The sequence below is a fragment of the Schistocerca piceifrons genome, unplaced genomic scaffold, assembly GCF_021461385.2.
Source record: "Schistocerca piceifrons isolate TAMUIC-IGC-003096 unplaced genomic scaffold, iqSchPice1.1 HiC_scaffold_426, whole genome shotgun sequence".
NCBI lineage: Eukaryota > Metazoa > Arthropoda > Insecta > Orthoptera > Acrididae > Schistocerca > Schistocerca piceifrons.
In genome coordinates this window covers 111,675-128,730 of record NW_025728652.1, presented here as the reverse complement: position 1 = coordinate 128,730, position 17,056 = coordinate 111,675, and positions in this window count along the sequence as shown.

The following is a 17,056-nucleotide window of genomic DNA, read 5'->3' as shown; positions in this document are numbered from 1 at the left end:
TGCACTGGGCCCCGGGGGGTGGGTGGGTGCGTGTGTGTCGATTGCCGGCTGGCGAAAGGTGCGCCATCGGCGGGGTGGGTCGCCGGCACAAGTAGAGGCGGCGGCGTTGTTGCTGTTGTTGTGTGGTGTTTGTTTTGTTCGGCTGTGTCGGCGAGCTGTGTTGCGGTGCGTGTGAATGGTGGTGCAAAAGTGCTGGCGTTGGGGCTGCGACTGCGACGGCGGCGAGCCGCGGGCGCGCATGATAGTGATGTTGTGAACAGCGGCTGTGTACGGTAGTGGTGTTGTTGTAGCACGACGTGCATCCGGGCCGGCGCGGAAAGCGCAGTTGCGGGCGGTTGCCCTTCGGTGCCAGCCATGTCGCGTGAGCGGCGGGTTGCTCTGGTGTCGACACGTGGTGCTCTGGGTTGTTGTGTGGTGCCCTTTGGCCGGTGGGGGTGGTTCGCGTGTGTCTCGTTCGCGCTCGGTATCTGGTCGTGGTCGTGCTGCTCCCCCGTCTGTCGGCGGTTTTCGACGTCGTCTGTACGTTTTTGTTCGTTTGCGGCGTGCCTGCCGACGTCGTCCCGTCGCGACCTTTCAACCGAAAGTGTGGCGCCCGAAGGTGAACGAACGTAACCCTGACCTCGGCGCTTTACGCTGAGCCGAGCGAACCGAACCTAACCTGTGGTGTGGCGAGGTGAGCTCAGCCTGTGAGCCCCTAACGTCTACGTAAGGTAAGCTGTCCGGCTGACGCCTCACGTTTGAACGCTTTTTTTTAACCTAGCACTGACCCCTTAACCTAACGTGTAACCTAACCTAACCTCTGACGCCTGACGTGTTTGAATGCTTAACCTAAGTTTGACGCTTAACCTAACCCAAGTCCCCTTAACCTAACCCACGTCCACCTAACCCTAACCTAACCTAGACGTGTAAACGTAATGTGTAACGCGTAACGTGTAAGGTCGGCTGTCGTGTGTGCTGACGGCAGATTGGGTTGGTCTGTAGATTCGGATTGCGGTTTGCCTCGGTCGAGGGGTTGGGTCGGAAGCGGCGAGGGGCGGCGGCGCCTGTTGCGCAGGCGGCGTCCGTTTGCGGCGGGCAATTGTTGATAAACGGCTGTGAATGTTGGCGGGCGAGAGGAGGAGGACGGCGCGCGATGTGGCCCGACGGCTGCGGGCCGATCGGGAAACGGCGGGAGGGCGACGGAAGGCGATGGGGCGGCGGAGGCGCGTTTGCACGGCCGTCATCGCCGCACGCCTCGGCTTGTGTGGCTGTGGCGCCGGCCGCGCTGGCCGGGCTGCCGCGGCGACGGTGTGGGAGTTTTGCCGAAGGTTTGGCCATTGTGGCGGGTCGTCGGCTGGGGCTGTGGGGGCGGCATTTGGGCGGGGGCGGCGATTCTCGGCGGGCCGACCCAGGCTGTAGCGCGCGGTAGCTGCAGTTTGGCCGTGGTTTGCGGCGCTGCCGTGGCGACTGGTTGGCGACTGTGGTGTGGCTGTGTGTAGCCCCATCCTCGGTGGTTTGAAAGGCGCGGGCGGTTGTGGCGCAGGTTTGGGGCTGCTCCGCACAGGCTGTCGGACGTTGGGCGGTAGCAAGCGCGGGAGGCGCGGCGCGGCGGCGCGCAGAGTGGCGGCCGCTCTCTCGGCCGTCCGCGCCCGCCCGCGACACTGGCTGGGCCTTGTGATTCTATTCGACAGCAGCGACCAGCTAAAAGGGCTATGCTAGGACCCCAGGGAACCGTGTTTGATGCCTTGTCGAAAGCCGAACTGTTTGCGGACACGTACGAGGAGCAAAACACAACACCACAGATCGACCTCACAGCTGCAGAACAACTTGAGGAAGAGAATGTCACACAAACAGTTCAAAATCTCCGAGACACACCGACACAAACAGCACCAGAACTCACAACACCGACACACATAAAGAAAATAATAGCCTGCAGAAAGGGCAGATCCGCACCAGGACTAGACAAAATTTCAAATTTGCATCTAAAGAACCTCTCTAGGAAACCACTAGTCCTGCTAACACGCATAATAAATAGCTGCATGCTGCTACAAAAATTCCCTGCGGCCTGGAAGGCAGCAAAAGTCATTACAATCCCAAAGGCAGGGAAAGACCCAAAACTACCGGCGAACCACCGCCCAATCAGTTTACTCTCCACAATGGGGAAAACACTTGAAAGGGTAGTATTGGACAGGATCAACAAATGTCTCATAGACGATGAAACCATCAGACCGGAACAATTTGGGTTCCAGAAAAAGGTCTCTGCAGAGCTACAAGTCCTTCGACTAACAGAACATATCACACACAATTTCAACTACACAAATTCAACAGCAGCAGTATTCCTCGATTGGGAAAAGGCTTACGACAAGGTTTGGCATGACAACTTAACCTATAAGATACACCACAACACGACGATCCCCGATGTGTACACAAAACTAATAGACAGCTTTCTGACAGACCGGACGTTCCTTGTTGAGGTAGACGGAAAACGCTCCTCAAGAAAGACCCTGAGGGCCGGCATACCCCAGGGGTCGGTGCTATCACCTACACTTTTCAACATATACGCAAACGACATCCCCCTGTCACCGCATGCCAGGATAGCCCAATTCGCGGATGACACAGCCTTCTACACGAGTGGCAGGCAGCATCACTCAAACATAGCACGCCTCCAAAGGGAGCTAGACATGGTAGAAGACTGGTGTAGGGGAAACAAAATGACATTAAACGCAGACAAAACTACAGCTGTCTACTTCACAAGGAAGCGGCCGGTACTCAGAAACCAGCTGTCCCTAAACGCCCAGGAACTACCGTGGAGAGACTCCGTGAAATACCTGGGCGTAACATTAGACAAAAAGATGTTGTTTCACCTTCACATCGGGGAAAAGCGAGAGAGAGGTATAAACCTCGCAAAAGCCCTCCTGCCCTTCTTCCTCAGCAGGGAGATGTGGATGGAAACTAAACGAACACTGTACAAAACAACAGTCCTCCCAGCACTAACGTACGGGTGTTCTGCGTGGGGAATCACTTGCCAGACAAACCACAAAAAATTGCAAAGGGTGCAAAATAAGGTGCTAAGGTGGATTCTGGACGCCCCACCGTGGACACCCGTACAAGAACTCCATGAAACAGTGGAAGTCGAGAGGATACAAGACACAGTGCAAAGACTGGTAACGACACTGTTTGACAAACTTGAACAAACCAGAGAAAACTGCAGACAACTCAGGGGCACAGGTACTGTGATACCCCGAACGTGGCACAGGCAGAGAGTGCCACGCCGAATCATAGAAGCCCCCGTAGACTAGTAAGGAAGTAGTAAGCAATAGTAAAAACACAATAGTTAATAAGATGTCGTTTTTAGCTTAACATAATACACTGTAATTGTCCTTAAAAATCCATGCTCCCGTGGTAGGAACCAATAGGAAATAGGAACATGTCTATTATTTGTGCATTAATTGTTAGTTTTAAATTTTCTTGCTGATTATTAGCGTAGGACCAGAACTAAGTCTAAGAAGTAATCACCAAGCCCCTCCCCCACTCTCTGTCGGCTGCACGACCACCCTTAGCTATATAGAATAAACTAGAGTTAACCACTTGACAAATGTTGTAAAAAATTAAAATTAATGTTAAAGTAAGACGCAGATCCTCAAATGTACGACGCCGTACCCAGTGGGCAAGCGGCGGAACAACGGGCACAGCGGCCGCCACGGAACGACGACCTCATCTCGCCGAGCGGCCGACTGGCAAAACTTCACAAAAGGAAAGCAGTGGGAAGCAGCACCCGCTGCACCCACTGCACAGAACCCACGCCTCAAAAATCGAGGATGGTCGGGGGCCGCAAGGCCTTATTGTTACCGACCATGCCCTCCAATGCCTACGATTTTGTTTTTGTAAATAAAAATTTAATCACAGAGAACAACAAACCAAACCATACAAATACACGTAGATTCGGCAAAGCCGAAGGAACTGTAGAACACCACGTGACACAAAAAAAAAAAAAAAAAAAAAAAAAAAAAAAAAAAAAAAAAAAAAAAAAAAAAAATGATTCTCTGCTCTGCTGCTGTGCTGTGCTTGCGTGCCTGCCTGCCGTCCCGCTCGCTCTCGCTCTCGCTCTCGCTGTGTGTTACGCGCGTCGTCGAAATGGCAGATCAGGCGGCTACGAACGAGACTGCTGCGGCACCCGCCGCCACCGGCACTACGAAGAAGGCCAAGTCTGCGTCGTCTGCGAAGAAGCCGCGCGCCAAGCCTGCGCACCCGCGCACCTCTGAGATGGTGACGGCCGCCATCAAGAGTCTGAAGGAGCGCGGCGGGTCGTCGCTGCAGGCGATCAAGAAGTACATTGCCGCGCACTACAAGCTGGACGCGGAGAAGCTGGCGCCGTTTATCAAGAAGTACCTCAAGTCGGCCGTCGTGGCGGGCGAGCTGGTGCAGACGAAGGGGAAGGGCGCGTCCGGCTCGTTCAAGCTTGCCGGCGCCGGCGGCGGGGGGGCGGCCGAGGGCGGCAAGGCTCGTGCTGGCGGTGCCAAGAAGAAGCGCGCCGCTCCGGCCAGCAAGGAGAAGAAGGGCGCCCGTGCGGCCGGCGCAAAGAAGGCTGGTGGCGTGAAGGCGGCGACCGGTCGGAAGGCGGGCGCCGCCAAGAAGGCGTCTGCGGCGTCGGCCGCTCCCGCGGGTGCGAAGAAGGCGGCTGCGGCCAAGCCGGCCAAGGCCAAGTCGCCGTCGAAGGCGAAGAAGGCCGCCAAGGTTCCGACGAAGAAGCCGAAGGCGCCGCGCCCGAAGAAGGCGACGACGCCGTCTAAGGCGAAGGCTTCGCCCAAGAAGAAGAAGTAGAGTAGAGGAGAAAGAGATGGGAGAAAGGAAGGGTTTGGCGCTTGACTCCGTCGTCCCCACCCCCCGTCGTCGTCTAGTGGCGCGCAAGAGACGCGCGGCCCAAAACGGCCCTTCTCAGGGCCATCAAAGCACGTCGGGGAAGGTTTTGATTGTCGTGTTGCGTTTGGTGTGGGTGTCTGTCTGTCTGGCGTTTCTGTATGCCCGTGGGGATGCTGTTTGCGTGCCGTGGTGGTTGGATTGCGGGGGTCGGTGGCGGGTGTGGGCGGCGGTAGCGGTAAGCGGTGTTGTTGTTGATTGTCGCCGTGTTTGTGGCGGCGGCCGACGGTTGGTTTTCTGTCACGTTGTTTTGTTTGAATACGTTGGTTGGCTTGCCTGCGTTCGTTCTTCTCGGATGTCTGTCTTGTCTAGTCGTGTCTGGTCTTTGTTGTTTTGTTCCTTTGTGTGTGTGTGTGTGTGTGTTATGTTTTGCAACGGGGGGCACGTTGAGATGTGGAAGGAGTCGGCGGGGATTTCGGTGGCGTGTAGAGCGAGCGAGCGCGCCTGCCTGGCCGTTGGCCGTCGGAGTGGAGTGCGGGTTTGTTTTTGTGTTTTCGAAACGAAAGCGGCGGCCGGCCGGCCAGCCACCCGTGCGGTGTGACGTCGGCCGTTGGGTATTGTGCGCTTTGAGCGCCGGGGAGGGATGATGTGTGATTGTTGCGCGCTGCTAAGCAGGCAGGCAGAGTGAGCGGGTGTGGCGGACGGACGGGAAGTGGTGGTTGTTGTTTTTGGGTTGCGGGGCGAGAGGCAGGCGACCGACAAAGTTTGCTCGCGACGGAGAGATGTTAGTGGCCCTGAAAAGGGCCGTTTTTGTTTGTGCGGTGCGGTGCCGCGGCGCGGTTTAGGCGCGCTCGCCGCGGATGCGGCGCGCGAGCTGGATGTCCTTGGGCATGATGGTGACGCGCTTGGCGTGGATTGCGCACAGGTTGGTGTCTTCGAAGAGGCCGACGAGGTAGGCCTCGCTGGCCTCCTGCAGGGCCATGACTGCGGAGCTCTGGAAGCGCAGGTCGGTCTTGAAGTCCTGGGCGATCTCGCGCACTAGGCGCTGGAATGGCAGCTTGCGGATGAGCAGCTCTGTGCTCTTCTGGTAGCGCCTGATTTCTCGCAGGGCGACGGTGCCCGGCCTGTAGCGGTGGGGCTTCTTGACGCCTCCGGTGGCGGGCGCGCTCTTCCTCGCCGCCTTGGTGGCGAGCTGTTTGCGCGGCGCCTTTCCGCCGGTGGACTTGCGGGCCGTTTGCTTTGTGCGGGCCATAGCGGTAGCGGAGCGGCGTGCGTGGAGGTTAGGTGCGGCGCGGCGTCCGGTGCTGCCTTGACAACGGGCCCGCGCGCCTCCGTGCTGCGCTTATATGCCCTCGGTTGCGCGTGGTGGGGGGAGGGCGGGCCAGAGTCTATATAGGGGGGCGGCGGGCGCGCTGGGCGCAGACCGTAGCCGACTCGCCAGCCGCTGCAGCTGCTGTTTGTGCACGTTTTGCTTTGCCCGAGGAAGGAAGGATGACAGGCCGCGGCAAGGGAGGAAAGGGGCTCGGCAAGGGTGGCGCCAAGCGGCACCGCAAGGTGTTGCGCGACAACATCCAGGGCATCACGAAGCCCGCCATCCGCCGCCTGGCTCGCAGGGGCGGCGTGAAGCGCATCTCTGGTCTGATCTACGAGGAGACCCGCGGGGTGCTGAAGGTGTTCCTGGAGAACGTGATCCGCGACGCGGTGACGTACACTGAGCACGCCAAGCGCAAGACTGTGACGGCCATGGACGTGGTGTACGCCCTGAAGAGGCAGGGGCGCACCCTGTACGGTTTCGGCGGTTAGGCTGCGTCGCAGCGGGCGCTGGCCTTCCCGCGGCCGTGCTTGTGGGTGGGAGAGACTAGAAAACGGCCCTTTTCAGGGCCACCACACTGTTCGGAAGTTGAAAAGTGCGAAAGAGTCTGTGTTGTTTGTTTGTTTCTTTCTTTCCGTTTGAGCGACGTGATGTGACTGGGAGGGGAGAAGGAAAGGAAACGTGTCATGTGGCTGGCTGTGTGTGGGAGCTGCTTCGTTTGTGTTTGTTATTGTGTGTCGTTGTATCGATCGCGACGGAGATGGCGGGCTGTGTGTTGTTGTGCGAGAGGCGGTGATTATTTGCTTGCGTGGTTTGGCTCTGTGTGTTTGCGGCGGCGTTGGGGTTTCCGAGGCAAGGCGTGTGGGCACAGGCGGCCGGATCAGCTGTTTCGTTCGTGTCGACGGCCGTTGCGCGCGGGAGTGGAGGGCGGTGTGTCGACACGCCTCCCTGTAACAATGGTCATTATTGCTGCCGTTGTCGTTTGGAAGGCGACTGCGACCGTGCAAAATGAATGTGTGTGTGTGTGTTTGTTGGGCCACACGGGCTGTGTGGACGACAAGATGGCGGACGTGCGCCGGCGGCGGCTGTGCTGTGAAAGTGCAAAGTTAAAACAAAACAAGGTGCGGCGAGGACGACTGAAATTTTGCTTTGGACGTAGGTTTGTGTGGTGGCCCTGAAAAGGGCCGATTGTTGTGGGCCGGGCCGAGCCGAGCCGGCAAAGCGCGTTGCGTGCAGGGGAGCACGCGGCGCTGCGATTGCCTTGGCCTCCTTTAGGCCTTCTTCTCGGTCTTCTTTGGCAGCAGGACGGCCTGGATGTTGGGCAGGACACCACCCTGTGCGATGGTGACGCCCGACAGGAGCTTGTTGAGCTCCTCGTCGTTGCGGATGGCAAGCTGCAGGTGGCGCGGGATGATGCGCGTCTTCTTGTTGTCGCGGGCCGCGTTTCCGGCCAGCTCGAGCACCTCAGCCGCGAGGTACTCCATGACGGCGGCGAGGTAGACGGGCGCCCCGGCGCCGACGCGCTCTGCGTAGTTTCCCTTGCGCAGGAGGCGGTGGATTCTGCCGACCGGGAACTGGAGCCCAGCCCTGCTTGAGCGGGACTTTGACTTGCCCTTGACTTTGCCTCCCTTTCCGCGTCCGGACATGGCGATGGGCTAGCGACGGTGCACACGAAACGGAAACGAAAACGACCGGTGCGAGCGGCAGCGAGTCGAGCAGCGGAGTGCGTGCCGGCGCAGCCGGGGTGGGGGTGCTTTATGGGCTCGGGTGCGGCGGCCGGTTGCGCGCGCGCCCCATTGGTCGGCGGCCGCAACAGGGCGAGCTGGTAAAGGTGCGGCGGCGGCTGGCGGCGGGTGCCACTGTGTGGGGAGACGCTGACTAGAGCGGAGCGCTTGCTACTGGTGTTGCTGCTGCCGTACGTTCGTTCGAGATGCCGCCCAAGACTAGCGGGAAGGCCGCCAAGAAGGCTGGCAAGGCGCAGAAGAACATTTCGAAGGGCGACAAGAAGAAGAAGCGCAAGAGGAAGGAGAGCTATGCCATCTACATCTACAAGGTGCTGAAGCAGGTGCACCCTGACACGGGCATCTCGTCGAAGGCGATGAGCATCATGAACAGCTTCGTGAACGACATTTTCGAGCGCATTGCGGCCGAGGCTTCTCGCCTGGCGCACTACAACAAGCGCTCGACCATCACGTCCCGCGAGATCCAGACCGCTGTGCGGCTGTTGCTGCCTGGCGAGCTGGCCAAGCACGCCGTGAGCGAGGGCACGAAGGCGGTGACCAAGTACACGAGCTCCAAGTAAGGAGGTGGCTCTGGAGTGGAAGGAAGGATGGAGAAGGCTCCTCCGTTGCGAGAGCGGCAAAACGGCCCTTTTCAGGGCCACCAACTTGCCTTTTGCGGGAAGGGCGGAATTGTTGTTGTTGTTGTTTGTGTGGACGGCTGTGATGTATGTGTGCATTTTGATTGTGGGTGGGGGGGGGGGCGCGTCAAAGCGTGTTGCGGGGGACGGCCACGAGGTTGGTCGCCGTGGCGTGGAATGGTGGCACGCCTCGTTGGAGTGGTTTTGACCCATTGGTGGTGGTGTGTGTGTGTTACCTGTCTGCGAGGGGGGACAGTGCGATCGGCGACTTTTGTGTCACCGTAACGACGGCCGTTTGCGGGTTTGTTTTTTGCACATCATACATGGCGAGGGTGAAATGTGAAATGTTTTTGTTTGGTTTTTTTTTGCCGCCCACTATTCCCTTTGCTGTACGCCGAGTTTGACAATGGTGCGACGTAACTGCAGCGTGGAGGTGTGTGAGTGACGTTGAAATTGAACGTGCCATTAAGACGCATTGTTGTTGTATTGTACTGTACGTGTACGGCGACACGCACGATGATGTACCATTCGACTCTGATTTTTGATAGCCGTGTCTGACTGATTGCGTACGACGCACGCACACCGATGTCGTCATTCAAGATGCACGCGTGTCCAGTGCAGTACAGTAAGCGCGACGCTAGACGGCGGCGGCGGCGGCGGCGGCGGCGGCGGCGGTCGTCGTTTGTTTGGCGAATGTCTGTACACGTGTTTGTCTGTGTCCATCCGGTATGTATGTGTTTGTTTGAAAGTGTTTTGTGTGTCGGTGACGTGGTCCGATCCGTCGCCCCCTGAGTAACTGTCGATCGGCGCGATAGACCGGCGTCACGCAACTGAACCGAAGTCTTGGGCACACCCGTCATACTGTTGTACACCGTCGCGCTGAGAACGGTGACGAAAGGTTGACTTTGATCGGTCGAATGTCTGGGCAGAACGTGAGGAATGAGGCAAGAGTGCAAGGAGGGGGGGCAAAAGAGAGAGGAAGGGAAAAAGGGGAGAAACGCATTCGTAGAGCAACGGAACGTTCCCGTGTCGGAGGCGTATTGGAGCCGCACTGAAATGCGTTTAACGGCGGCGCGGCTGCAAGTGTCTGCCGTGGTGAACGTTACCTTTGACGGCTGCATTGGGCTTTGCTTTTGCTTTTGCTTTTGCTTTCGCTTTCGCTTTCGCTTTCGCTTTCCCGGATGTACGTAACGTTTGTTGATATGGTTGTGAGGAAGAGTGTATGACAGTGCCGTGCCGTCCATGTTCGTGTGCCCTCCCATTGTGTGTATGCTATTGTCTGTGTACTTGAATGATGTATGTAGGTGTTAGTGGACATGTTTCACCAGTGGGGGGAAATGGATCGTCGATAGTTGGCGTCACTCTGTCACGGTCGAGATGACGCACCCTCCGTACAGAAAGGTGTCGAGAAAGTGTGTGTGTGTGTGTGTGCGTCCGTGAATTGGCAGTGTTTGGAGGTGGGCGTGCCCTGCATGTGGCCCGGAAGGCTGTTCGTTTGGCGGTAGTGTTGTGTGGACAGGGGAGGGGCATGCGTAACGCTGCTGGCATGGCATTTCGGGAGATGGGAGGGGGCAAACGAGGAGCGGCGGCCAAAGAAAGGCGGGACGGGGAGGGGCGCGGTGTGGGTGGCTTGCGCCTGTGCTCGGCGTTGTGGTTTGTGCAAAAGAGGAGGAGAAAAACAATGAGTTGCCAGGGAGGGGAGCGGTGTTGTGTTGTGGTTGTCGTGGTGTAGCCGCAGACGCGGCTGTCAGTGAACGTGGCGAGACGGACGGATGCGCGGAGGGGCGGGGGCGGCGCATTTCGCCGGTGCCGTGCCGTGCCGTGCCGTGCCTGACAGCCGCGTGGTCGCTGTGTTGTTGGTGGCGTGGGGGCGAGGAGAGTACCGTACGGGTGTGCTTGTGCGCCGGAAATGGCACACTGCGCCTGCCCGTCTTGGAGGCTGATGGCTGTGGTGTGGAAATGGGGCGCGGTGATGTTGAAGCAGTTGAAGAACAGAAAAGAAACCAAGAAAACGGGAGGCGTGATGCGGCGGTGGTGGTGAGAGCGGGAAAAACAAAACAAACAAAAAAAAAAAACAACAAAAAAAAGAAGGAAAAACAACAAGAAACAAAAAAGAAAACAAAAAGTCTATCAATATTAGAATGTAAATGGAAATGGAAATGGACCCAGGTATAACCTCCCTGCACAAATAGCAGAGAGTCCGATGATAATAGAAATGTGCCAGAATGTTAACGTCCCTACAAAACAAACCCAACGATAATATTAATGAAAGAATGAACCGTATGTAACATTGCAACAGACATAATGAAACCTGATAAATTGTATAAGGGCAGCAGCGTTGACCTTTGGCCCTGTATTCAGAATAAAAAGAGCCAAAGATCGTCACCCCAATGAAAAAGACACTGAAACACGTATGTAACATAGCAGCGATGGCGAGACATTGTAGCATCTGTGACCAGAGAGTTTGCGCTGGACCGCGCGAGTGTTGCGAGCGGTTCTCAGTCAGTCAGTCAGTCAGTCGGTCGGTCGTTGCGAGTCTGTAGGTCTGTCTAGTTGAGGGCTGTACTCTGTCAGTAGTCGTCGCGTGCAGTACGCTAATAGTCGTCATGCAGAGCGGTCGGTCAGTAGTAGCAGCCGAGTGCGGTTGTGTGATGTAGGCGGTCGGCAACACTGGTCAAGATGGTGAATAAGGTATACTGTTAATTAATATAATCATTAGATAATGAACAATTTTATTTATTGTAATTATTCTCCAACAAGTTCCCCAATAATAATTTTTATTTCAAAAGCATTTTTCAAACATTTAATTTTTTATTGAACTGAAGAGTTCGTTGCACTTCACATTTCATTCCACTTCTTTGAAGAAAAATTTCACTAAAATCACAAAAAAAAAAGAGAATATTATTATTTGCAATGCAGTTCCTCCAAGCGCTGCGCAACAAACAAGAGCAGAAATGTGACATCCATTTATTCTGAGGTAAGACTTTAATTCTGATTGTTTTGCACAGGGCCAAAGACCGATATTTCGGTTTAATTGAAGTTTCTTGTCACTGAACGGACTTTTAAATGTTGTGAAGAATTTATATTTGAGTCAGATTGCGAATTTAACATTTTTGTTGCCATTTTCAATACCTCTCATTGTGGGCGAGGTTACAATTAGCGCAATGTCCATTAGCATCCGTAAATAACATTGTCCATTATTTTAAATTTTGCGGGGAGGTTACAACGCACAAAAAAAAAAAAAACAAAACAAAAAATTGCATTTGTATCCGCTCCTCAATTGTAGATACCCCTTACACAGCTGTGTGCAATGAATGAGTGCTGGCTGGTAATTAATTGCACTCCTTGGAGGGAAATGCCATAGGAAGTAGTCTTTAAAAAGTGAATGTTTTTCGTTAAAAGACAAAAGTTACTTTAGAAAAAAGTAATAGTGGGGCTTTTTGTCGTTGAACAAAATAAGTACAATGAACATACGTTATCAGATTTGCGCAAAATGCAGCTTCACACTACCTTTTGATTATAACACAATATACTATACATCGTCCCGAACCGTGACCAGAGTCGCGAGACGAGCAGAGCACGCCGCCGACGCCCGCTCAGTACAACCGTCCACCCGCTACTACTGTCGACCGACTACTACCTCTCCCGACTCGCGCTACAATATATATAACAACTGTTCCTGGCGACCCGGTGCGTGCCACTACTGTCGTCTGGCGCGGTCCAAGCGCCGACTAGCAACGATAAATAACTCTCTGGTCAGACAGAGATGCTGTCATGCCTCGCCATCGCTCTGGTAATGAATACATACGTGTTGCAGCGTGCGTACCACCGGAACACGCAGTGGCGGAGCCAAAGACTGTGTTGTCGAGGTCGAGTGCGAGCGGGAAGAGAGGCAGCGTCGGCACGGAGATGCAAGCGAGCGCGAGACGCACGGGGGCTGCGGCGTGGCGCGTTTGCGGTCGGCGCCTTTGGTGGCAACGGCCGGGACAAGCAGCGGTGTATGGTGTGGTGCGGGGCGGACAGGGGCGGCGGTGGACGGGGAGGAGGCGGCGCGACGACGGCATGGGGGCGAAAACGGGACGGGGGACGGCGGATGTTGAGAGGCGTCACGCGCGGACAGGACACAGACACAGAGACACACAGATTGGAAAGGGAGGGTGCGCGGTAATAGTTGGGAATGTGCGTACCGTGCGGGACGGGAGTGGGCGAGGAACACGGTCGTGGCCCCTGTTTTGGGTGCGTGTGATGACGTCGGTGTGTTGTGGGAAGGGAAGGTGCTGTGGCGGCGGCGCGTAATGGGCGTAGGCCGAAAAGAGAAAGGAACGTCGGCAGTGTGTTGGCAAGCGTCGGTTCGACTGCGACGTTGATGGGCAGGGCAGGGCGAGGTTAATGGTGGTAGGAGTAGGCGTGTGGGCGCACAAAATCTGCCGCTGCAGGCGGTGCCGTAACCGCCATGGCGGGAAGGAGAGAGGGCCAAAGAAAGAAAGAAAGAAAGAAAGAAAGAAGAAAACAAAAAAAAAAAAAAAAGGAGGAGGGGGGGGCGAAAGTGGAGAGGCGGTGGTGTGAGAAGGGCGGGGGCGGAAGGAAGGCAGGAAGGACAAGAGGCGAGGCGACGGCTTGCTTTGTGTATCGGTCGGTCTCTGGCTATGCTTCGTTTTCTGCAGCAGGGTCGGTGCGCGGCGTGGCTCGCGGCAGTGGGAACGCCTGGCGGCTGGACGGCCAGCAATGCGGTTGGATGGGCGGCCACAGCACCGCACCTGTGCCCGAGGAGGAGACGCTGGCGGCGGGCCCTGAGGTGAGGCCGGCTCGGCTCGGCTGGGGCTGTGGATGTGTAGGTGTGCGCCGCTGCTGCAACAACGAGTAAAACGCGAGAAGAAGGGATGGCGGTAGAGAGAGGAAAAAAAAAAGGTCGTGTTGTGTTGATGCGCAGGCAGACGCGTACAGAGAGACGAGCCCGGTCTGCAGCAGGGTGTGGCCGTGCCGAGTGCAGAGCAGCGGCGGCTCGGTTCGGTTCGGCCCGGCCCGGCCCGGCCCGGCGGGCCGCGCTGTTGTCGCGGACGTGAGCGCCCCCTGGCGGGTGGCCGGAGGCGGCGCGGCGTGTTGGACGTGTGGCTGGTGGCAGTGCACAATTTGCGAGTGGCTGGCGGTGTGGTGTGGCGGTTGGCGCGTCGGGCGGCGGAGAGAGAGAGAGAGGGGGAGGAGAGGTATGTGTTGCGGGCGCCCTTTGCTGCGCTGCGTCGTTGCGTGTGCCGTACAGGGCGGGCGCTTGTCGACTGTGTGGGCGGTGTGGCGAATTGGCGTGAAACGGCTGCCGAGAGGTGTGTGGTAGCGAGCCGGTCGGTGTCAGTGCGAAGGGGAATGTGCGTGCGTTTGGCGGTTTCGGTGTGCTTTTTGCGGCGTGAGAGTGGGGAATTAGTGGGGCCGGCTGTTGTGTTGGTTCCTTGTGTCTTGTGTCGCGTAGCTTGATGGCAACGTGGAAGGACGCCGGTTTCGTTTCGAGCCTTGCGTGTGGTTGTCGACGTTGACTGGTTGGCGTGTGCATGTGTGGGTCGCGAGTGCGTTTTTGGCTGGCTGTGTGTGTGTGTGTGTGTGTGTGTGTGTGTGTGTGTGTGTGTTTTGGGGGGGAAGGGGGAGGCGGTGGTGAAAGTGCAGTCGTTGCCACGGGCGCGTCGTCGGGTGGGGCTGGGGCTGTGCGTCGTGGCGGAAAGGTGGTAGGTTGCGGGAAGCGAGCCCGTCGTTGACGGTGTCGCGTGAGTTGTGACTCGAGTGGGGCGCGGGGCGCGGGACAGGAGCAGCGTGCCGCTGCGTCGTGGTCGTCAGCAGAGGTTGTGCGTGTGCTTGTCCTTTTTGTGGGCGGTTCGTGCGAGGCGTTTTTTGTTTCGTGTTGCCCTAGTTGTTAGTTTATTTTTTTTTTGTGTTTGTTATTTTGAGACGACGACTGGTTGGTGGCGTGCGCGCGAAGTGGCGGTGTGCGCTTCCCGTGTCGTTTTGTTTTTGTTTGGTTTTTTTGTTTTTGTGTGTTTTTTTTTTGCACTGGGCCCCGGGGGGTGGGTGGGTGCGTGTGTGTCGATTGCCGGCTGGCGAAAGGTGCGCCATCGGCGGGGTGGGTCGCCGGCACAAGTAGAGGCGGCGGCGTTGTTGCTGTTGTTGTGTGGTGTTTGTTTTGTTCGGCTGTGTCGGCGAGCTGTGTTGCGGTGCGTGTGAATGGTGGTGCAAAAGTGCTGGCGTTGGGGCTGCGACTGCGACGGCGGCGAGCCGCGGGCGCGCATGATAGTGATGTTGTGAACAGCGGCTGTGTACGGTAGTGGTGTTGTTGTAGCACGACGTGCATCCGGGCCGGCGCGGAAAGCGCAGTTGCGGGCGGTTGCCCTTCGGTGCCAGCCATGTCGCGTGAGCGGCGGGTTGCTCTGGTGTCGACACGTGGTGCTCTGGGTTGTTGTGTGGTGCCCTTTGGCCGGTGGGGGTGGTTCGCGTGTGTCTCGTTCGCGCTCGGTATCTGGTCGTGGTCGTGCTGCTCCCCCGTCTGTCGGCGGTTTTCGACGTCGTCTGTACGTTTTTGTTCGTTTGCGGCGTGCCTGCCGACGTCGTCCCGTCGCGACCTTTCAACCGAAAGTGTGGCGCCCGAAGGTGAACGAACGTAACCCTGACCTCGGCGCTTTACGCTGAGCCGAGCGAACCGAACCTAACCTGTGGTGTGGCGAGGTGAGCTCAGCCTGTGAGCCCCTAACGTCTACGTAAGGTAAGCTGTCCGGCTGACGCCTCACGTTTGAACGCTTTTTTTTAACCTAGCACTGACCCCTTAACCTAACGTGTAACCTAACCTAACCTCTGACGCCTGACGTGTTTGAATGCTTAACCTAAGTTTGACGCTTAACCTAACCCAAGTCCCCTTAACCTAACCCACGTCCACCTAACCCTAACCTAACCTAGACGTGTAAACGTAATGTGTAACGCGTAACGTGTAAGGTCGGCTGTCGTGTGTGCTGACGGCAGATTGGGTTGGTCTGTAGATTCGGATTGCGGTTTGCCTCGGTCGAGGGGTTGGGTCGGAAGCGGCGAGGGGCGGCGGCGCCTGTTGCGCAGGCGGCGTCCGTTTGCGGCGGGCAATTGTTGATAAACGGCTGTGAATGTTGGCGGGCGAGAGGAGGAGGACGGCGCGCGATGTGGCCCGACGGCTGCGGGCCGATCGGGAAACGGCGGGAGGGCGACGGAAGGCGATGGGGCGGCGGAGGCGCGTTTGCACGGCCGTCATCGCCGCACGCCTCGGCTTGTGTGGCTGTGGCGCCGGCCGCGCTGGCCGGGCTGCCGCGGCGACGGTGTGGGAGTTTTGCCGAAGGTTTGGCCATTGTGGCGGGTCGTCGGCTGGGGCTGTGGGGGCGGCATTTGGGCGGGGGCGGCGATTCTCGGCGGGCCGACCCAGGCTGTAGCGCGCGGTAGCTGCAGTTTGGCCGTGGTTTGCGGCGCTGCCGTGGCGACTGGTTGGCGACTGTGGTGTGGCTGTGTGTAGCCCCATCCTCGGTGGTTTGAAAGGCGCGGGCGGTTGTGGCGCAGGTTTGGGGCTGCTCCGCACAGGCTGTCGGACGTTGGGCGGTAGCAAGCGCGGGAGGCGCGGCGCGGCGGCGCGCAGAGTGGCGGCCGCTCTCTCGGCCGTCCGCGCCCGCCCGCGACACTGGCTGGGCCTTGTGATTCTCTGCTCTGCTGCTGTGCTGTGCTTGCGTGCCTGCCTGCCGTCCCGCTCGCTCTCGCTCTCGCTCTCGCTGTGTGTTACGCGCGTCGTCGAAATGGCAGATCAGGCGGCTACGAACGAGACTGCTGCGGCACCCGCCGCCACCGGCACTACGAAGAAGGCCAAGTCTGCGTCGTCTGCGAAGAAGCCGCGCGCCAAGCCTGCGCACCCGCGCACCTCTGAGATGGTGACGGCCGCCATCAAGAGTCTGAAGGAGCGCGGCGGGTCGTCGCTGCAGGCGATCAAGAAGTACATTGCCGCGCACTACAAGCTGGACGCGGAGAAGCTGGCGCCGTTTATCAAGAAGTACCTCAAGTCGGCCGTCGTGGCGGGCGAGCTGGTGCAGACGAAGGGGAAGGGCGCGTCCGGCTCGTTCAAGCTTGCCGGCGCCGGCGGCGGGGGGGCGGCCGAGGGCGGCAAGGCTCGTGCTGGCGGTGCCAAGAAGAAGCGCGCCGCTCCGGCCAGCAAGGAGAAGAAGGGCGCCCGTGCGGCCGGCGCAAAGAAGGCTGGTGGCGTGAAGGCGGCGACCGGTCGGAAGGCGGGCGCCGCCAAGAAGGCGTCTGCGGCGTCGGCCGCTCCCGCGGGTGCGAAGAAGGCGGCTGCGGCCAAGCCGGCCAAGGCCAAGTCGCCGTCGAAGGCGAAGAAGGCCGCCAAGGTTCCGACGAAGAAGCCGAAGGCGCCGCGCCCGAAGAAGGCGACGACGCCGTCTAAGGCGAAGGCTTCGCCCAAGAAGAAGAAGTAGAGTAGAGGAGAAAGAGATGGGAGAAAGGAAGGGTTTGGCGCTTGACTCCGTCGTCCCCACCCCCCGTCGTCGTCTAGTGGC